The sequence below is a fragment of the Podarcis erhardii genome (assembly GCF_964252035.2).
Source record: "Podarcis erhardii genome assembly, chromosome: 9".
NCBI classification, from domain to species: domain Eukaryota; kingdom Metazoa; phylum Chordata; class Lepidosauria; order Squamata; family Lacertidae; genus Podarcis; species Podarcis erhardii.
The window spans coordinates 35566926-35590700 of record NC_138512.1 but is presented as its reverse complement, the minus strand read 5'-3'; the positions used below and the strand labels follow the sequence as shown (position 1 = coordinate 35590700).

Genomic DNA, 23775 nt, shown 5'->3' with positions numbered 1-23775 from the left:
GAGAAAATATATAGGGTGAAATTTTCTCTCTCTATTTTTTTTACTTGAACCTGGGACTATCTGATAAAACTGAATGTTGGGAGATTCAAGACAGACAAAAGATAAGTACTCCACACAGCTCCAAGTTAAACTTAGAAATCTGTTCCCACAAAATTCAATAATGGTGACTACCTTGGACAGCTTTAGAAAGCATATTGACAAATGAATATAGGATAAGGCTATCAGTGACTACTAGCCATGACAGCTATGTTCTGCCTCCACTGTTGGAGGCAGTATACTTCTGAATACCAGTTGCTAGGAATCACAGGTGGGGAGAGTTGCACTCTGGTCCTGCATACAGGCATCCCATATGCATCCAGATAAGCCATTGTGAATGTTGGACTATGATGGGCCTTTGGTCTGAACTAGCAGGGCTCTCATGTTTCTTTTAAAGAACTGTTTGCATGTGCACGCCCACACCCACACCCCTAGCATTGGCACAGAATCCAACCTATAATTTATACAATGTTACTTTTTCAAGAAAATGGATTATATCATCCATTCATTCTGAAACAGTGAATAGTACCAAAAGTTTCTGAATGCTGCTCTCAGAAAGAGGTCAAACTGACATTTGTACAACGATTAATTCAACTCCTGTACTCATATCCTTTATATATGAAACCTTGCTGCTGTGGAATCTCTCTCTCTCTCTATATATATATATATAATCTACAATACGTATGAAGATGAAGAATCTACAAGATATAATCTACAATACGCATGAAGATGAAGAAAGAGTTATTCCATTTGACATTTGAAGTCTACTTTTTTAAGATCTGTAAATGGAATATGTCACTCAGCATGAACTAGATTTTTTACCTCTTCTCCAGTCCTTGCTTTAACTCCTCTTGCTAAATATGAACAGAATATCTACCATCCTTAAATGACCATGCAGCTGTTTCTTTTGCTGTTGTTTTTTAAATCAATGTTCATTTTTATTTAGAAAGCACTATAGATCAGCACATTCCTATTTCCCCCCTAAGTGAACAGTGTTATGGTCTGGTCAGACTATGAAACATCACTATTCTGTTTCACCGACTTGGTGTCATGTAACTGCAGACTCATCTCCATCACTAACATAAATTACGCATCTTCTACAGCCGTCACAAATCTCCCTAATTCATAGGAATTCTTCTGCTGCAGTGGAAGTAGACTGCTATGCCAGGAAGTATTATGGTAGTTTGAGCAACCTCCACATATGAAGCATTTTATTCAAGCAAGCCATTTGCAACTAGGAGGTGGCAGGGAGGGTGGTTGTTGCTTATAAACTGCTGGATATAGCTACAAGCAGTGTCATAAATACCAACCTTGCAAGGCCATAAAAATTGTCAACTCATAAAATTTGTTACTAGCCCATTTGCTATGCACACAGGTGTATTTTTCAAAGACCCTTTAAAACATTTACATGTGTAATCCTACACACACTTATTCAGATATTTCTGCAATGTTCAATTGGGTCCCAGTACATGCAAGATTGCAGCTTTGAACTTATACAATTGGACCCGCACCAGTTGCAAAATGCAACTGGTTCCTTAGCACTGCTTTACAGTAGTCTAAATTTGAGATTACCACACACAGCATTGGTAATTTGCAATCCTAGTGCAAGAACTGAGGGTATTTCTACATTTGTTTTTATTCCCAAGCCTTCAAGAAAAGGCAGGCCAAACACCTAAAGGACATAAACAGCATTTTTTCCCCAATACTCAAAAGGAGATTTGTAGCTATTAGTGCCAAGAAAGTTAGCCAGACAAAAACTGTCCAAGATACCAACAATTAAGGGAGTGACACAGAATAACTAGCCAGGGGCACCTGGTACCCTAGTAGCCATATGCTACTTCAATGCAAAAGATGACTAGTAGTCTACCTAAGGCTGTTAGCTCCCCCCTCCCATCACTACTCTTAAGATCCATAAAGGTTGCCCATTCTGTACAAAGAATTTGCATGGCCCCCACAAAATGGCAAAGATGGCAAGGAAGAGAAGTTTAGAATACAGTAGAGAAGTATAAATTATTGGCTGGCTGGCACAGGGGGGCATGCAGCTGTGTGGGAAATGCACTCCCACTCATTCCAAAACTTTCCTAACCCTAACCATTTTGTCTCCTGGTTTATGGAAATTGCTTAGTGTTTTGTAATAGGTGGTCTAGACAAAAGCATATGCCTCTAGTATCAAATATTCTCTTTCAAAGACTCCTCTGTCCACTGGCAATTAGCAGCTAAAAGCAGCAATTAGCGCAGTTTAGTCCCTCTAGCTGTAGAATCACACAGCTAGCTTAAGGAAATGTGGCACAGCATCTAGTAATTCAAAAATTCTTTGACATTTCTTAACAGGCTACCATATGTAACATAATTATAACATGAACATATGACAGCTAATCAGAGTCAGTGAGGTTTCAACAGTTAAATGGGACTAAATATCTAACATTCCTTAGGGCACACATTTTATTTTCAAACTACTGTGCATTTAAATATAGCTGTGCCATCATCTCCTTTTCAAAGAATGCTATATATAGAATTGGATTGCTTAGCCGCCATTGGCAGTACACAGGTAGATAGATGTAAGTAATAATAAGCTTATAAAAGGCATAGGTTAAAAACAACTTTGCAACTTTCACACTCTGATAACAATCTCTTAAGTACTTTAAATATCTTACTATCATGATAGTACAGCTGTTATAATTGATAGCCTGGCTTCATCTCTCAAGTGCCCATTGTCTTGCGTATTTGTAACCTTTAGCACAGGAAGGCAGATAATGAAGAGCTATGAGTGGGGTTTTGCAGGATAAAAGACAGTGGTCTCCTCCAGACTGTCAGTATTTTATGGAAGGGACAGGCATCAGTATATGTATGAAGGGTTAAATGATAATGAAAAAATGATTGAAGTGCTCTGGAGCAACAAATCCACTACAGCAGACTTTTTGCAGTTAAGGAAGTTATGGGGAAATGTATGAAAAAGTATGGGATAATGATCAATGGATGGGATTATGTGAGACATCCCTGCAAAGAAAATAAGAAAGAATGCTCGATAAAGAGCAGTGATTGTATAACTTCTGCTTAAGCTTTGTGCAAGCAAAAAAGAATGAGTGTTCAACTAACAAGTCATTTGGAGGAGACTAGAATACAGAACTCCTCTTGCAGAAAAATTGCAGACATTGGTAATGATTCCCCTCCTCATATAAAAAAAAATAAAAAAATGGGGCGAGTATTTCTGCAGCAGGTTCCAGGCTACCAAGAGATGCAGACACTACTTTTGGGACCAGAATATACTGTATATATTGGCTAAAAGGAAGATTCCCAAATGGGCTCAGAATGCAGTGACAGCCTGGCTCCTCCTGTCCTCACTCCAATAACCCAGTAGACCAGGGAGGAAGACGCCGTGGCTCTCCAGGTGTTGTTGTTCTCCAACTCCAATCAGCCCAGCCAGCGTGACCAATAATCTAGCAATGTTTGAAGGGCTACTACTTCCTCATCCCTGCATTAGACAGAAGGTCTCTGAGCTCCCAAAAACAGATCCCTTAAAAAGAAAAGAAACAGTGCACAGAGTCAATAATAAACAGCTGAACAAAGAACGCTAAACCAAATCATCCATTGCAAACCTAGAAGACTGGAATAAACAGTAAAGGTTGAACTCCACTTGGCACCAAAATGACAACATTGTTGGTGGCTGGTGTACCTGTAGGTGAAGTTCTATCCCACAGAATCACCAGACGGGAGATTGCTTTTCATTTGCCACCTATCTTATCTCTAAAAGCAGAACACCCCAGACCCAAGCAGCAGAAGACTGCCAAGGGCAGAACTATCACTTCATATCCATTTCTGGGAACTACCATATTTTTCGCTCTATAACACGCACCCAACCATAACACGCACGTAGTTTTTATAGGAGGAAAATCCGTAGGCATGCCACCTGTAGGCATTCCCTCCATAACACGCACAGACATTTCCCCTTACTTTTTAGGAGGAAAAAAGAGTGTGTTATGGTGCAAAAAATACGGTACCTGAAGCCATAAAGTTGTTTCAGAACTGGTGAGATATGCTCCATGTGGCTCATGCCAGTCAATGAATAGCTATGCCTTTTGTAAAATGGAAGTTTCTGAATGGTTTTCAAATGTAGCTTCATGTACAAACACCCCTCCCATACACAGGTATTGATGTGTTTAAACCTATTTTTAACTAATTTTAGCAAACTGCTATCTTTGCATTAATTTATGAATTCATACCTGACATACATTTCCTCACACAGTGATTTGATCACCTAATTTTCAAGAGCAGATATATTGTAAGCTTGAAAAAGTCCACTTATTCAAAAAATTGAAGCAAGATGTGAATACTTTTATATACAATATGGCCTTCCTTAACATCTGAAAACAGAGTGGACTCATTCTTCTAATGGAAGTCCTGTTTAATTAACAAATTAACATCAAATTCTCAAAGTGCATTTCACCTATATCAGAGTGATTTCTCCTACACCTGGATGCTCTCCCTGCCCCTAGGATTGTTCAAATTCTGGTCATTAACAGCCTCCTTATTCATTGTTATAACCATTTCATGTAAATTATACAAAGATAAATAACTTGAAAATGAAAATTAATCTAAGGAAGATTTAAATAAAAATCATACAGTGGTCAAATAATAATGAAGATTCTAAAGTAGTAGAAACAGCTGGTGTGCTCCCATAGAAAATAGCTAGTTTTGAATATATAAGAACTAGAGTAAAGATCCTAAACATTAATCTACCATGGGATCACTGGCTTAGTTCAGACATAATGCCAGCTCATAGTTTGCTTTTACATAACCTTCCCATGTCTGCATTTCCCACTTATATTACTACTTTTGCAGTTTCCCACTAGAGCTGAACAAACTAGTTTGTGCAAACCAAAACTAAAGTTCTGAAAATGTGGTTTCTAGTTCAGGTTGGCACAAACTGCAGTTTGGCTGCAGGGAATGAAGAAGCCCAGAGCTCTTTCATGTTCTTTGGTATGGTATCTGAACCTCTGATTTGACCTTGGACACTCTTTCAATCTGTTATCCACCTATAAAACAGAATTAATAGTCTAATCTTACTCAGAAGGATACAGTCTGCAAAGTTAACAGTAGTAACTAGTACTTCTATTGCTCACCAAAACTGACTCACAACTTTATTGCCTACTCATATTGTTTAGTGTCTCTCTCCCCCACCACCCCATGGAAATTTAACAATATGTTGTCCTGGATATTGATAGTTCCCTCCACACAGATTGTGGGTGATATATTTATACTTGCTTATAGAAAGCCAGTCACATCGTCAAGTCACAGAGCAGGGACACAAGCACAGGAATCTAACATTATTAAAGGATAGACCCTTAGCCAGTTGGGTTATTCCTATATTGTTTACAAACCCAGATGTCAACCCTATGCCCATATCTACTCAGACAACAGCACTGCTGGACCTAATAATGTCAGCTATGACATCAAGAGTTCATTAATCCACATCTTCCAGTATGATATGTGTGGTTATCTGCCAGCAATGCCCTTCTGCATTCTACATAAGACAAACAGGTCAATCTTTACTTAGGTGTCTATGTAATGCAGAAAGTTGCTGCTCTATGAAGTGTTTGATGAGCAGTAACAATAATTGGAAACTAAGTTTAGGGAAATGTTACTGAAAAACAATTTAAGTGTTCATATTAAAAACCTGCCAAACATATGGTGTTAATTTTTTTGAAAAAAACAACATTCATTTTGATGTTAAAGTTATTACTGGGCTCAATGGAGCATTAATTTTCACAGGGCTTCCAGAAACAAGACTAGTGCATTGTTACTAAGAACAATATGATTCCTCAAGGGTGTGGCAGGTGTGAGAAGTGTTAGGATATTTCCGTTCCACCTTAAAAGGGAGCAGGCTTTGTGAGTCACAGAGTCTGCATATTTCCTGTTCACAGGATGTTTCTGTTGTGTCTATGCTTTCGTTTCTCTCTCTGTGCCTGAGACATTGAAGCAGGCAGTCATGTTTTCTTTGTTCTGACCAACGCTGAATAAAGTTGTAAATAATGCTCTCCTGCGTGCATCTTTCGCTGTGCGAATTCTGCTGATAGAGCATGCATCAGCTCTGGAATGTGGCAAGCTATTTCTGGAGCTCGTGTCGCTAATTGAATGATACTGCGTGTCTACGGGAGATCGATGGATCGTCCGGAATCGACGTGGGGTCATGATGGCCTTTGTCTCCCTGGCAGTATCCCAACAAGAAGGACCAGCATAGAAGCATATACAGTGGTACCTCAGGTTAAGAACTTAATTCGTTCTGGAGGTCCGTTCTTAACCTGAAACTGTTCTTAACGTGAAGCACCACTTTAGCTAATGGGGTCTCCCACTGCTCCCGCACTGCTGCCGTGCAATTTCTGTTCTCATCCTGAAACAAAGTTCTTAACCCGAGGTACTATTTCTGGGTTAGCGGAGTCTGTAACCTGAAGCGTCTGTAACCTGAGGTACCACTGTAAATAGTTAATAGTCTAGGCGTAACCAAATTTCATTGAAAGAAGTTTATCTGTCAGTTTGGGCAATACAGTAGCTTTCTCTTCTTCCTAGCATATTCTAAGGAGTGGACAAATTTTAACAGTGGAGTGGGAGAGAGACAAGAAATATAAAGATTTGTGGAGTGGAAGACATGGAAAGTGGGAAAATCCCTGTTGAGCCTGATATGGCCCTGGGCAAGCCACTGTCTCTGAGGCAAATCTAATTTATGTTGTTAAGAGCATCATGGAGATAAATTACAAATCATTTTTATTCATATTCTGAGTACTACATAAATAACTGAATAAGATATTTTTTTAATAAAGAAGGAAAACAAAAGCAAAATACAGCTGTAAGAAAGTCATTAAGCAATTTAAATTGCTTAAACCTACAAGCTTATACAAGGTGAAACACATAACACAGATATATCAGGATCAAAATGAATAATATTTTACAAATGAGAAAATCATGCCAGTTCTAAACTGTTGCTGTTTGTTCTCCTTATGTTAGTTCCCCACCAACCTCATCATCATTCTTCCACTAAAAGCCCAATAACTTGCATTTTTTCCATGACACATAATTGAAACATCATACAATCTCATTTACTTGTCTGCTGTTGTCACTGTGGGAGTTTTTATTAATGGTTATATCACTTCACTCTTTGTTGCTCATAAAACTAAGAACTTCTAAATTTCATATCCTAAGCTATAAATATGAAAACTGCTATAAAATGTTTAAAAGGTAAAGGAGTCCTGGATGGTTAAGTCTAGTCAAAGTTGACTATGGGGTGCAGCGTTCATTTCGCTTTTCAGGCTGAGGGAGTCGGCATTTGTCCACAGAAAGCTTTCCAGGTCATGTGTCAAGCATGACTAAACTGCTACTGGTGCAAGGAGGACCTTGATGAGTGCCTGAGTGCACGGAAACATTGTTTACCTTCCTGGCACAGTGGTACCTATTTATCTACTTGCACTTATATGCTTTCGAACTGCTAGGTTGGCAGAAATTGGGACAGAGCAAAGGGAGTTCACCCCATCGTGCAGATTCGAAGCTCCAACCTTCCAATTGGCAAGCCCAAGAGTCTCAGTGGCTTAGGCCACCTGCATCCCTTTATAAAATGGTTAAGGGTAAAAAAGTAAAGGGACCCCTGACCATTAGGTCCAGTCGTGGCAGACTCTGGGGTTGTGGTGCTCATCTCGCTTTATTGTCCGAGGGAGCCAGCGTACAGCTTCTGGGTCATGTGGCCAACATGACTAAGCCACTTCTGGCGAATCAGAGCAGCGCACAGAAAAGCTGTTTACCTTCCCGCCGGAGCAGTACCTATTTATCTACTTGCACTTTGACGTGCTTTCAAACTGCTAGGTTGGCAGGAGCAGGGACCGAGCAATGGGAGCTCACCCCGTCATGGGGATTCGAACCACCGACCTTCTGATCAGCAAGTCCTAGGCTCTGTAGTTTAACCTACAGTGCCACCTACGTCCTATTTATAAAATGGTTAACAGGTGCTAAATCTTAATAGTATAAAAAGCCATTGGTTCTCCAGTCCCAGAGAAATGCAAATTAAGTAAACATTATTTCTCATCTCTAAGAACTAGAATTAACTGTTATAATGGGACAAGTTATATTTACCCAAATTATTTTCAGGAAAAACACCTATGGGAATGAACATCCATTTCTATCTCTAGGATCTGGAAATTAGTTCCAATGCAGAGAGGAACTGGTGCTGCAGTTCAGATCCATAGGCTTACAGAAGCACAGCATATATTTATTTTTTCATCAGCATTTGTTGACACACAGGATGGATAGATAACTGATGGCTGTGATTTCACTATCAAATGAAAAGGGAAAGACATGTCAGCCATCAAAGCCCCAGTGGTGTGTGAGTATTTCACTGTGTTTGTATATATATCCTTCCTATCTTTCCCCTACACATCTATGCACAATTTCCTCCCTCCCCAGTCAGAAACTGTATGAAACAGGAACAGGTATATCCTACCCATATAATTCCTACATTAGCAGGATGTAGTGACACAGAACATGAAGAAGGGGCGGCCATCTCCTTTGCCAGCATCTATCTTATCTGTTGCTTAAGAAAGTATCCAAATTATCCAGTGAGTTCTAGATCTTGTGTTCTTTCTTCAAATAACAGAGACAATCCTCCTAAGTTCTACCAAGTACCTCACAGAAAATCTTCATTTTCATTCCTTTAAAACAGAGGAACTTGTGATTATCCAAGTCAGCCTCCCAATTCACATCAGCTCCAGACAGCATGGACAATCATCAGGGAGTCCAACATCAAGAGGGCCACAGGCTAGTCATCTTTGCTTTTTAAAAATCAAACTGATGAGTCACCCTAGCTTAGAAAGTATGAAATGGAAATTGGAAGAGGGAATGTCTTTTGTTCATGGCTATGAGCTGTCCTACCAGTAAATTGGCAAAGATGGTAAGAATTGGCATGAGTTTTGAGAGAGAGAGAGAGAATTTGTTTCAGAGTACAAAAATGATACCTGACTGCAACATGTTCAAAGGAAGAAACAAGGAAATTGTAGCCTTGCAAAAAATATTAGATACATTCTATCATTTAACTGTGCAGCTTCAGCTTTTTATCAGCTTTTCTTCAGTGGCTTTAAATACAGTGAAGAATTTTGTATATTTGATCTTGTAAATGGAGTGGAGGATTTAAGAACCCCCTTAAGAAAGAAAGTACATTGATAAACAAAAATAAACTTGTGGGTATTCACATTTTGCCTTCGATTTAACACAAATACGTTTTGGGAGTCATAACTTGAAAATGTAATATTATTTAAACTGAGCTGGAGGTTTTCCTTGGACTTGGAACTCTGAATCCATAACATAGGGAAGCTTTTGTATGTATAACTATATATCCTTCCCTACAGATGTTCACAGGGTACATGTGAATGTCGGGGACTGTGCTCAAATTTATACCAACTACCATAAAAATTGTTAAAGGATAAAACAATACTTGGTGAACAATTGCAATAATCATCATTTTGTACTGCAAAAACTGCTTAGTTACAGAACAGGGTCGTGAAGGTGAGAGGAATGCAAAGGAATGTCCTCCTTTCTCCCGCCACTGTTCACAAAACTTCACAATTACCTAGCTGTACCATAGCAGACCTTTACCTTATTTTCATAATTTAACCCATTTACAGAAACAATTGCATGCTGAAATCTTGAAAAGATGTATCAAATGCATGCTATACATAGTTATAATAAATCTGGTGCAGAAGACCACTGAAATGTTGTCTCAGTTGACTTACTAGATTTTCACCACAGTTTTTTTGTTTGCTTGCTTGTTTTAAAGGTATGTCACTGTACACTAGAGATCCTTCTTGCTTCCAGGCCACAGCTCTATCTTGAACCTAGTAAATAACCTTTGAGAGCTCTTCATGTACCAACAGCCTCTCAGGTGACTTTCTTCCCACAAGGTGATGTGTAATACATGCAATACATAGTACAAGACGATGAGAATGCAACTGTTTGTGCCCTTCTGCTTGAATAAATGCTATTGCTGTATATACTCCTACAGAATGTAGACAAATTAGCTAACTCTTAACGCATCACTGAAGCAATTTCCTCTGCACATTCAGATTTAGGTGTTCAGTTACTGGGAAAGATTCTGTTTTCTGGACTAGAAATACTGCTTCCCAAATATTTACTCTGTTGTTTTATTTACAAATGTGACGCAGTAAGAACAGAATTATTTCTCGCCTTAGCAGCCCTAAACTCTGCTCTATGATGTACTGTAGTATTGTAATAGCTACATAAACCACTTCCTGGCATTGAAATTTAGATACAACTGTGTGCTCTTGAAATTTTTATAAAGAGACAAAGTTTCAAATATTATACTGCTAGGAAATCTTTCAGGATGCCAAGAATTCAGAAGGCACCATTAAATGGAAACATACTTGGCTCAGTTCAGATGCTCATATCTCATTCTTATTGCATCAGGGTGTGCTTGAGGTTTTCTCTCTCCACGCACAGCCCCTTTGCTCTTACCCATACATAAGCCACAATTAAATAAGGAAGTCCACAATTGGCCACAATTTCACCAACACTGCAAAACTAGTGTTTCCAGCTTCAGAACAAACCAGGCTATTAAACCAACTTCAAACTTATTTTTAATATCCTGGCTTATCCCAGGATAATCATTGTTCCCAGTTTCTTGTCTGATTGCTATGCAGCATGTTGTGTGAAGGAGGAGCATGCCTGGCCAAAAAGTCTGCATACTATCTCAGCTTAATATGGCAAGATACAATAATCCAAACACGTTCCCCAAATGACAATCTGCACCATTCAGGAGAAGGTGAAACATCAGCTGGATGGAACTTCAGCATGCACTGTAATCATTCAAGTTGTAGAGAATCAGTAAGGACAGGACGAAAGGGGTTGTCTAATATGAATTTATAAATAAGAATGTTTTCTGTGGCATAATACTATTTGGTTTGTAAATTGTTGACTGTATGAGGTTAAAAGGTTACAAGCTTACTTCTAATTGAATCTGGAAAACATACTGAATAGGTGCTCTACTGTTGGCAACCTGTGAAGAATCAGCAGGTTAAAATTTGGTAATTTTACAGTTACCAAGGAACTGACTATTTGCCTTGAGAGGTTTACTGCTATTTTATACTGCATAGTGCTTTCAGACCAGAATTGTGTGTGGTGGGTTGAACAGAAGGACGGGCAAGGATAGGTTCATGGCAGAACGTTCTATCTTCACTCACAGGTTTTCAGTTAGGAACCAATAAGCTGTCAGGACACCAAAATGTAATTTGTGATTGGTTGGAAGGTTGGAGCCAGAGAGAATAAAAAGGGCAAGATGACACAGTGAACATCAGTTGAAGATAGATGCCAGAAAGAGCCAAGACTGAGAGTGGGATAGTTAGGGAGGGCAACAGAGTGGCAACAAGGAGCAGCAGCCCAAAAGCAGAACAACAAAGCAACTGAAACTGCAAAAGCTGATAAAGTCTGCAGGGAGAGGAAGACTCCATTAATGCCCTATATGAGAACTGAAGCCGAATGATAAACTAAAGACAGCTGATCTCAAGAAGCTACAAGTCTTCAAGCAACTAAAAGAATTTTGTGATGCATTCTTATGAGAAGACTTAAGAATAAGATATCCAATGAATGCTAACTGGGGGGAAATTAGGACACAGACTACTGGCTTTTATTACAAAAGTAAACTAGCTTGAGCGAACAGATACTTCTTTAAGGTAGCATCACTATTTAAGCACACAACAACCAAAGCTTAGTTTTATTATCAAATCTATTAAATAATTATATTGTTTTTAAAAAGGTTTTAAGTAATATATTTGTTTCATTTTTGAATCTCCTGATCTCTTGGTCTTATGGCTATAGCCTAAGCCTATAGGCTGAAGGCCAAACAGGAGTGTGTGGTTAAAAAAACTCTCAGGTTGTTCTTGATTAGAGCTCATAATTAGTAAGTAGACAAAACACATTCAGACAAAATGCCAAGTCAAACTGCTACATAGTTCAATGTGGTGCAGGAATCAAAATATACTGGGGAAGAATGAAGCAGCAGCATGCAGCTTTCCAGGAACCCACACATTCATTCGGTCATATTAAACCACAGCTTGGTTGACCACGTTGTGCAAACAAAGCAAGTGTGTGTGTTATAAAGGCACATGCCAAGACAACCTTACTTGCACTGAAATGCAATTGAGGCAACACCCTGCCACTCACAAAATGCAAGAACTTTCTTGAACAGGTCAGTGGCCCTTCCAGTCCAACATTTAGTTTTCACAGTAGGCAACCAGATGCCAACACAATGACCAACCTATAAACAGAAGCTGAGCACAAACAACAGGACTCTGCCCTCCTGTGGTTTCCAGAAGCTGGAATTCAAATGCATACACCCTCTGATAGTGGAGGTAGAAAACAGCTTTAACTTCTATGAATTTGTTTAATCTCTTTTAAGGCCATCCAAAATTGTGGCCATTGCTGCCTCTAGTGGGAGCAATTCCATAGTTTAATTTTGTAATCTGTGACGAGGTACCGTATTTTTCGCTCTATAAGATGCACCAGACCACAAGTTTTTGGAGGAGGAAAACAAGAAAAAAAATATTCTGAATCTCAGAAGCCAGAACAGCAAGAGGGATTGCTGCGCAGTGAAAGCAGCAAATCCCTCTTGCTGTTCTGGCTTCTGTGATAGCTGCGCGGCCTGCATTCATTCCATAAGACGCACACACATTTCCCCTTACTTTTTAGGAGGGAAAAAGTGAGTCTTATAGAGCAAAAAATACAGTACTTTTTTTCTCCTGAATTTCCCAGCATCGGGTGCCCCATAGTCCAAGTGTTATGAGATGAGAGGGAGAAAAACATCTCTATCCACTTTCCCCACCAGATAGACAGCTGTTTGTCTAACAGGAACTTGCCTTAGCCCCAGCCAGAGTAGACAATGGTCACAGATGATGGGAGCTAAAATCCAACATTTGAAGAGTCAAAAATTAATGACCCCTGCTGTGAAGGGAAGAGGTTTTGCTACCCTCAGGACACAAATTGTGTTCAGAAACCATGCTTACTCGAACATAACATACCAAATTTTGTTTTCTATTTTGCAAAGTTTTCAAGATCAAAACTCAGAGGAAACTTTTGTACATATTAGTTATGATGCAAGGCAGGAGAACAAGTATGACCTTTAGAGATACACTGAAAGGGGGCGGTGCAATCTGTCAGATGTAAGTACATTAAAACCACAATCTAATGTGGGGGTCAGCAAAATTTTTCAGCAGGGGGCCAGTCCACTGTCCCTCAGACCTTGTGGGGGGCTGGACTATATTGGGGGGGTGAATGAATTCCTACGCCCCACAAAATAACCCAGACATGCATTTTAAATAGAAGCACACATTCTACTCATGTAAAAATACCAGGCAGGCCCCACAAATAATCCAGAGATGCTTTTTAAATAAAAGGACACATGCTACTCATGTAAAAAAATGCTGATTCCCAGACTGTCTGTGGGCCGGATTTAGAAGGCGATTAGGCCGGATCCAGCCCCTGGGCCTTAGTTTAACTACCCATGATCTAATGCCTAATTATGCACCTGTAAATCCCTCTGATATGTACTTCACACTTATTGATCTAACTGGTTACAAGGCTGAAGGCTGAAAAATGTTTCATGATCATGTCGAAAAGCCCAACGTGTTCTTGAAGGATGCACCCAAGCCACCATCACTGTTAACTCTGTTCCTGCAGCCTGACAATTTACAGGGTTTTCTCTTTGTACAATACAAAGACATAAACTGGCCTGTCAACAGTGCTGGTGCTTCAATTAATCTTCCTAAAGTAGCACAGCATTTCATCTGCTGCAGTAGCAGAGTTAGGTTTCAGCTCTGTCAACAAATATGAGTATTTTCAGCAGACATTGCATGAATAGAAATGATGGTGCATATTTCTTCATGGATTTTTGATCCATTCTGTGATTAGCTACATCAAATCTAGTACAGAGTACTTAGTAGTATGTGAAAATATACCTTGCTTCTTCTTTTCCAGACACACTGCCTCCTCCATATCCTATCTTGGCTGAAGGGAGGGGGAAGCATTGTAAATGGGGCTGTGTGCCTAGAGTGGCTACTGTGGCAGATGCTCTAGCCACAATGCCATGCCTCTATTGCTCTTTTTAGCAGCACAGAGAAAGCATGACTGTGTTGATTTTAGTAGTGCAGAGAGGCAAGAGGAAGAGTAAAGGAAGAAGTAGGCAGTGCAAAAGGATGTTTCATAAATGGGTGAAGAACTGCACCTTACAGTAGCATAAATGACATATGGGAGAATCTTAAGCACAATTTCTTGGTCAAACATCCCCGCGTCCACTCACCCTTCCACAAATAAGAATTTGGGAGCCCATGCTTTTATGGGAGAAAATTATTTCCTTTCCTGCAATGAACCACAGCAAAATCTCCCCTAGCCTCTCTGTTGTTGCCCCTTCACAAGCCTGAGCCTCCATCCCTTAACCTCTCTATTTCTTCCCCCTCCCAGGCCTTATTTTTGTTCTTCCTCTCACCACCATGTAAACTGCGGGTCTGTGTCATGTGTTCTGCATATTCTGACTTCTGGCTCCCTCATGATGTCTGTCTCTAGCTCTACATACTGTTTTGCTTCCCTGTCCTTCACCCCACCTGTTAAGGGTTCATGGTTAACCTTTATTTTGTGTTCATGACTGGACTAATCAACAGCATGCTCTGGGTAATCTCTCTCACACACACCATTTATTTTCTGACCATTTCTAGCAAGTTGCTTAGTGGCAGGAAGCGTAATGATTAAATCAATGAAAATAATGAGTTGCTATGATGGTAACAATGAAGCCATTTGGCAATTGAAAGGTCATCAGATGCAGATTGCAAGATCTGAGACTCCAGAGGCAGGCACTCCTTAGGTAAACATAGATGCTACTAAGATGTAAATTTAGGGTGAGAAGAATAATAGCAGCTCACTCTAGGTGTCCAGGCAGGCAGGAAATCTATTCAATCTATTCAAGAGGCTATCTTGGAGAGGTAATCTTTCTTGATTACATTTCCTCAAGGTACCCAAACTCACACATTCACCAGTCCTTATGGAATAATTCTATGTAACAGTACATTTCTGGGTATAGCACAATTCAGAATGTTAGTCAGAGCAGTGCACAGTTGACTCCAGCAAATATACTACCTCTCTCATAAGCTTGTTTTCAAGGGTCATGTGTTTGAATACATGCACATGCAGATTCCTGGACACATATGCAAGATACTGCTGTTTATCTCCTTACAATTATGGAGAGGCTATGCAAATATTTCAAATGGATCAAACCTGCACACATTAGGCAGGGCCACACAGATGTGATTCCAATCATCCACTGCATAGAATCATAGAATTGTGGAGTTTGTAGGCAAAACACAATTAGAATTAATATTACAAGGATCCCGTTCTTAAAATCAGCAAAGCTTACAAAACTAAGATGCAGGATACAGACTACTTGAAGTGTTCTTCTTCATTTATAATTATTTATGGTGGTAGTCTCCTTAGTTAGCAGTATGGGAGACTTTCACTCCAGGATCTTCTATTTTCATAACATACATCACATTTAAGAATCAATGAGGAAAGTGATTTATGTTAGCAGCTGGATAACGAAGATCATTAATTTCAGCTTGCAAAATATATCCAGCCATTAAGCAACTGTTCATCTTACAAGCTTATTAGTGCAACAACTAAAATTACAGTCATTAATAGAGGCCATGACTGCTCAGCTTACATTGTTACATGAGCTACATCTCTTCTAAACTAAATCAAAAGTCATACACTTCTGCCTGCTTCAAGATTCAGAATTCACTCTTCCAATAATGTGAGAATTTATCACATGACTCTCAGTTTACTGAGAGTTGGTGCAAATATTATCCATTTACGGACGTACTAATCTTTAAGCCAGTCCTACAATCTTCTATGCCAGGCCAGGCATGTTTTAGAATTGAGAACAAATACAGAAATTGCACCACATCAAAGATAATGACGTTTATGCATCTTGGGACAGATGAGCACATCTACAGAACAACAACAGAGCAAAATATTGGCACATCTTCCTAAATTATTTCAGCTGTCAGAAAACCTAAGCTGCAAATCTAGGTGCCCAACATTTAGCAATAAGATGTCAAAAGAGATTGTATTTGCTCCACTTGCCACTCTGTGCACTATCATCATTTTATTGATGTATATTCTAATCCACAAAGCAATGCTGCTTCACATTTATTTCAGTGTGGCACATATGGGAGCAATAATTAGTGGACTGAGAACAAAATAAAAAGGCAGGAAAGGTTCTATTTCGAATTACTAGAGAGTCCTATCAAGGGTCCCATCAAAGCTAAGAATCCATGATGCATAACAATAACTCTGAGCATCATTAAAAATTGCTGAGCAGGTATACCACAACAAATATGATATACATTAAGAAAACCTAGGTTATGCAGGGCAATGACACTTATCACACTTTTGCAGCCTATCAATGTGGGCCACAATCCTGTAAATAATTTATATTACATATAGCAACCAAAAGCATTAATATTACATGTAAAGCATTACTGTTGCAGGTGGATATTGTTTTTGTTTGTTACTACCTTATGTATTTTTGTGTTTTATATTGTAAACCACCTATGATCCTTGGACGAAGGGTGGTAAAGCCATTTTAATTATTAATAACAAATATGAAAATTAATTACAAATGTATTAAACAAGTCTCATGATTTTATTTTATTTTTTAAAAAGGCTAGCACTTGTCTCCAATAGAAAAATATCCCTGAGCCAGACTTACTTAAATTGCAGGCAAATTTACACCTGCTTTCCACTTAGCACTGTGGCAAGATCAGAGTTAAGAAAAAGGTTTAATAAAATGTGATTCCTGCTCAACTAATACATTCAATATTCCAATCTGCAATTATTCAGAGAACTGCAAGAAGTTTAGAAATACAGCAAGAGTAAGATCAAACTCAAGTCTCACTTTTTCATGGCATGTTTAATCCTATGTAAAAAATTATGGATTCCTTGTATTTCAGTAGGCTTTCACAGGAAGCAAATGCTGGAGAAGAAAAGCCAAGAAGTTGCAATACTTCCTTAAATTATGGATGAACCAAATTTAAGAGGAGTTTTGGAATGACAGCTAGTAAGTCTAACATTCTGTCTCTAGTAAATTTGCTATGAAAATCATAAAGCATCTGAGATGGATAGATAAGGGTATCATTTGACATTTAGGAAAGTTACAACACACAATAAAGCCATAAGAATATTATTTCCCATGGGTGTGTGTCACATAGAGCACAAATGACCAGGCCAATGTCACCCTAAAAGCTATTAAGAACCTTTAGCTGGTGCCACCAGTAGTGAAGTCTGCTGCTTACAGTTGTTGATCAACTGTATGCTATGTGCTGCACAAGACAAAGACAATCTGGAACTCCTTGCAGACAACAGCAGGCTCTATTCTATGCACACTACCAAAGATGAGGTTCCCTCAAAGAGATGGTTAGTGCTGCTACTGCTAATCATCTGCAAGGTGAGAGTACCCGAAATTAGTCCATTCATAACAGATACTCCTAACAGTTGCACCAACCATGAGTTTCACCATACAGAAACCATCCACATGCACTCCCCAAGGTGCTTGCAGGGTGAAGCAACCTTTTGCATGGCATGGACCGTAGCCAAAATGGACATCCATGCACAAAAGCCCATTTCAATGCAGATGGCTCTTGTTAACTATAAACAAGGGTTTGGAAAAGCCCGAGTTTTAACTCTTCTACCCACCAATCACATGGCGTGAAAAAGCCTTAGTGAATTGAATTGCATAAGCAGAATAAAATTCTCAAAACAAATCTCTTTGCTGTCAACAGCATAAGGAATCCATGCTAACAAAGGGCCAACTTACATGATTAGTTGAAGTGGTAGTTAAGTAACAAGCTTACCATTTGGAAAGCTTACCTCGACTGACAGGTACTGTGTACATGTGATAAACCTTTTTTTAAATCCAGGGGCACAGTGACAGCCACTTCACACAAAACAATTACTATATAGATGCAAACTATTACTACACAGGCATACTGCTTACAAGCTAAATACAGATTTATGAAACTAAACACTTAAGGCAGAAATAAAGGAGGAAATGTTATGAAAGGATCTGATAACAAGATCATCAAGTGACAAGATTAGAAACAGGTAAGTGACTCATAGGTGAAAGCTTAGAAAAGGTGAGCTAAACATGGCACATGTACCACTATATAGAACAGTCCTCTTAAAAACACTTAGCAGCAATCTATGTTACCAGCTATGAAATGAAGACAAAGATTTAACATCATTTGTATACCACTTAATTGTAAAAACCTCAAGGCAGTTTACACAAAATACACATTAAAAGAGTATAATACATAGTATTCAAATACCAGTGTTTATAGTCTTCTGGTTCAGATATTAGAAGCAGAACAGAGAAAGCCTTGCCCTTTTTAGAAGAAACAGAACAGTCTGAGCATTAAAACCATGCTGTACTTGATTTCTGTCTCCAGATTTTTCACCTCAAGTTATATATAAAACAAGAAGAAAGTCTGCTGGCACCACCTATTCATACATCCCAAAACTATTTATAATAGCTGCAGTTTAATAGGCACAGATGGCAAAAGTCAATTCCAATAAGATTAAAGACATAAGACAAGACTAATGGTGGATATCCATATCCACTAAATCACCTGCAGCAAGTAAAAGAAAGATTATTTGTTCAGAGAAAGGCGATAAAGACAAGATGAAACAGTTATCTACTTTACCTAAGATTACAAGGCCAATCTAAAGAAGAGCATATTAATGTTCTTCTAACTCTGAAATATCCAGCAGTATAATCAGCTTCTCTCAACTAATGCTTTCCAAGACCAAAGAAAAGATCGCTTAGCCAACCTGAGCATTCCCCCCTCCCTACTTTTCATTTACAAGTAGACCAATCTATTTACATGCAATTTGACTAAACTGTTTCTTTCCCCCTTAGTACTCTGAGGTCAAACAGGGAATCAGGGATAAAGAGGAATTCATTAGCAGGACACAAATACTAGATAAATGTATAAAGACAGGATAGATTTCTAAGTTAATTTATATTTCAGTCACCTCAGAATTTCTCCTCTAGTTGCTCTTGTCTATAATCTGCAACAGAATTATTGATGAACAAACTAGGAATATTATAGCATATGTCAAAGCCCTAAGCATAAAAAGCAACTTTGTAAAGAAAAGAAAAGCAATAAAATATTACAGAACTACTTCTGCTGTGGGACATTTACCCCCCGTCTATATAAAAGAGAAAAGAAAATGAGAGGCTCTCCCAAGTTAGGTGGCTAACTTACTCGGCTATCAATCCCATGAGATGTTCCATGTTTTTGGGGGTTTTTTATGAAAACCAACTATGTTTACCATGTGATACTTTTCAATCATGTAATCAACAGGCTCATCAATAATTACTTTCAGACCTGGACTCTGCTTCCTTGCCGGAGGCTATATATTGTTTCTTCAGTCTATAGATCTTCATGGTTCAGCAACAAGTCTGATAAACATAGTAGCTGTGGTTTAACTTGGGAGAGATGACTGAGGGAGAGCTATAGGGCTATAGTCAAAACAAAAAAAGAAAACCCTGCACTTATTCTACAAAGAACTGATCAGCACAGCACAGTCCAATAAATCCTACTGGATGCCATCCTGAAATCTCTACAGTCAAGTACTACAAAAAATAGGTGTGTCCTTGTTGACACTCTGGCCATTATAACACCACTGGGAGCTTCTTGCTGGATTGTAGCTTTTCCTTGATTGCTGTTCCGCAAACCTCAGTTAGGAAAAGAGATGCATGCCGGCATCCTAAATGCATTTCCACTTGCACAATTTCAACCATACATGGTTGAAGGCAGAAACTGCAAGTCATATCCAAGTGAGGCATGGAGCTTAAAAGCTCTTTTTGTACCAGATCCACTTGGGGTTATATTCAGCACGAAAAGAACTTTTAAGCTCTGACTTGCTTGTTTGGCAAGGCTTGCTCAGTACATGAACTCCAGGAATTCTCTCCACCCCACCCCACCCCCCACCTGCTGGCTACGGGGTGGCTCCAAGGATTTGGAGATATGCTATATTTTGTGTATACACAAAACCAAGCCCCTGCATAAGATGCAGATAAGAAAATCTGAAATTTTAGACAGGGATCTGGCTTTCTTATTGGACAAGATCAGCACTTTTCAAGGTAATGTTGATCAAGGCTATTCCAGTTCTTGGGAAATTGCATTAGCTTTCTGTATAGTTGATGATGGGCTACTTTTGACAGTTGAGGAATCCTGCTGTGTTGTTGGAACCTTCCAGTTAAGAGTCACACTTAGAAGACCAGAGTCAGTCAGTAGTCAGCTGTGTCCATTTCATTTTTCAAGAATATTATCTTTCCAAATTCTATCACCCATATTACTTAATGTAAACAGCTGGTGTAGTAACATGGTTAAGAGCTAGATGTCCTAGCTTCACATCTCAGCTCAGTCATGAAGCCATATTCAGATGTCCATGGGAAACAAGCTTCCAAATAATACTGCCTCTTCAACCCTTCATCAAGCTAATTTTCAGTTTAAACATCATCAGGATTGCCCCTCTGCCCTGTAATATGACCACTGTCTGCTGGAATTAAGTACAAAGTCAGTACATACTCCCAAAACATAAATTTTCTGCTGTTTCTGGGTAACACATAGCTTTTGCAATGTAGCTGATGAATAACTTTCTTCTGGACTGTCACAAGAGAATTCATTTCTTTTAAGAAGCAGAAATGTCATGTTAAGTTTCATATAAAGTACTAAAGATTATTTGAAATTTACACCATTCCATGGATATCATTTTAGTAAAAAAATCCAATTTAATGTAATGCCAACATTATAAGACATCAGGCAAAGTTGCAACAACATGGTGTAAAGCCAATGTTGGCCTAAGACATTCCCCGATTATGGACAATTATTTCAGAACAGCTCTCTATTCTCTTTCATTGTGTTCTAAATCACTTCTGGAAAGCTGAGCCAATGAGCCAGAAGTCAGGGTCATTATCTTACACATTAATCAATCCTGTCAGTTAACTCTGAGTTAAGCCTTTAAATACTTCTTTTCACACCAGAATTACCTCTGAAAGAGATAGGATTTTTCCTATTTTACAGAAAGCTTGCTTGTCACACACTTTAAAACTGTTTAAACATTCTAAATCCTTTCCACACTCAAAAAAAAAAAAAAAAAAAAAAGAACAAAGTTCTACAGAAGTGGAATTGAATAAAGGAAGACTTTTTATATTATTAAGGTATTAAAAATGTATTCCCAGGCCTTCACCACCTATTTGCTGAGGCTGAATTAAAAAGCTCAGGCAGCTGTAACCATAATCTTAAATTATTTCAGAACGTTCCTAAATAGTCAGCCACTTTGATATCAACAGCTACTACTTCAAAATTAGTTGTTTCAGGATTGTGGAATCATGCCATCTTTTATGTATTGAGCACAAGCTCTCCTTGAAAAATGAACATATGTACACTCTGTTTACAATAAATCCAGATGTTGTGGTAAGCATAGATAGGTTTACTACATCCTTTCATGACCGAGTCTCCTGTGCCCTTAACAGCTGCTGCACAGTAAAACATTCAACAGGTGGAGTTTGTCTTATGAATCTACTGTGATGGAGAAAGTTCTTCCACATGAATTGTGCCCAGCTAACACAAGAGAGTCTTATGTTCGATGGGGATGTCTCCCAAATAAGTGGATATAGGATTGAATCACTAGTGCTCTGAAATTTATTTATATGGGTAATCTGCGATCCTCCAGATGTTATTGGACTACAACTCTCGTTAACCCCCACTAGCGCAGCCAATAATTAAAGAATTGTAGAATTAGTTGAAATAAAATGAGAACTGCAGACCAACATCTTCTGGAAGGCCACAGGTTAGCAACCCGTATTTTAAACAGACACAATACCAGGACATTTTATTGGAAGACTCAATAGGGAGTATTCTCCAAATACTTTAATACTTAGAACAGGTTTGTTTGTTTCAGATACAGAAAAAAACTGGCTAATATCCCAATAATACCACACACAACACCAACAAGGATCTTTTACAATGCATTTACTTATTCAGTTTTATGGGATAATGCATTGAAAGTATCAGTTAACACAAGAGCAGCATGATCATATGCATCTCAGAAGTAGGTTACATTATTCTTTCACTTCAGTATTCACAAGATCGCAGTCTTCATGGATATATCATACAATGATTTGACACTAGTCCCACATCCTACAATAATCACATACTATTGAACTGGAAAATCTCAAGCCTCTAGTTCTACATGAAGGAGGAGTGCATTTTTTAACATTTCATACAATAATAAAAGCTAAAAAACAAAATTGAAACCTACTATTGAAATGTATTTAGTCATGCACATGTGGACACCTTTACTTGCCCAACTGTTTTTGGCCATACATTTATGCTATTTCCAGCATGGGCAAAAAATTCTATACATACACTGGCAATGCAGAAGGAATAGCATGAAAAACTTATGATTTCAGATTAAATCACAGATACAGACAAACTATTGAAGGGACCAGTTGAAAGTCTCAAGACAAACATTTTTCTCTCTTTTTGAGAGGGAGTAGTTAGAAATTCTAGTGTCAAGGAAATCAAAAAAGTTTAAAGTGTATGTGATGCAATTTGTGGTAGATGTTTGAAACCATGATGTATGGATGCTTACTTAACAGTTCACTTAGAATTCCTTTCCAATTCATTCATTCATTCATTCAAAGAGACACACTGGCTTACTGAAAATTCAGCTGCTAACTAAAATGATTCTACAGATAAAATCAGCTTACAGCACCACTGTAAGTTTTGCAACTTTGCACTGCAGTAGTAATAAGCACCCTCAATTAATTATCACACACACAACATTCAATACTCCTTACTTAACTGGCTATATAGCAAAATCAATCTTTCACTATAAACAAATTCAGAAAGATGCTGATTATTAATCCAAAGCCCATTCCCATGCATTTTTCCCCTAGAGAGTTCATGGAGCTCAGCATATAAGAATATGATGCAGCCTAGGAACTAGTAAGCTGTGACCAATCCCCTTGAATACTTTGAAGCAGGGTACATTTCTAACCCAGAAATTAGTATTTTCTATCCATAAGCCAAGAAAACCTATTCCAATCTCAAATACAGAAAATGATACCTTATTGCTTGAGATTAACTTATTTCCAGAAAACCTCTGACATTCCATTGTTCATGATTTATCAACTTAAGATGGTATGCCCTTGACATACGTTTTCTCTCCTTACTAGTAAAACAGTAGTGAGGACCCTATCCTATATTGTCTACTCTCATTTGTCCGTCTTTTTTATGAACACCATTAGAACCCAAAGAAGGGCCAAAACATGTTAATTTTATTTAGAGGATGAAATTGCTCTTATTATTGGGGTGCCTGCTTTCCGGCAACTTAAAGCAGAAGAGAAGAGTTTGCTGGAGGTTTCAAAAATATTTCTTTAAAGTGATAAACAGAATAGTATAGAGCACAGAGAAATGTGCAAAGAATTAAGTGCTAATGAAACACGGACAATTTGTCATAATAAGATAATATTAGTGACTCAAGTGTAGAGACCACGACCAGTTACTGTATGCAGTCTCTCTCTCTCTCTTTTAGTAATTCAGTGGGGGAGGGGTTAATTTAAAACCAAAGTTATTA

At 38.5% G+C, this 23775-nt stretch overlaps 1 protein-coding gene across 2 annotated transcripts in view; it reads right to left on the bottom strand.

Annotated features, from left to right (window-relative positions):
• SPOCK3 (SPARC (osteonectin), cwcv and kazal like domains proteoglycan 3) overlaps nt 1–23775 on the bottom strand; it is a 115610-nt gene that overhangs the window by 89367 nt on the left and 2468 nt on the right. The window lies entirely within an intron of this gene.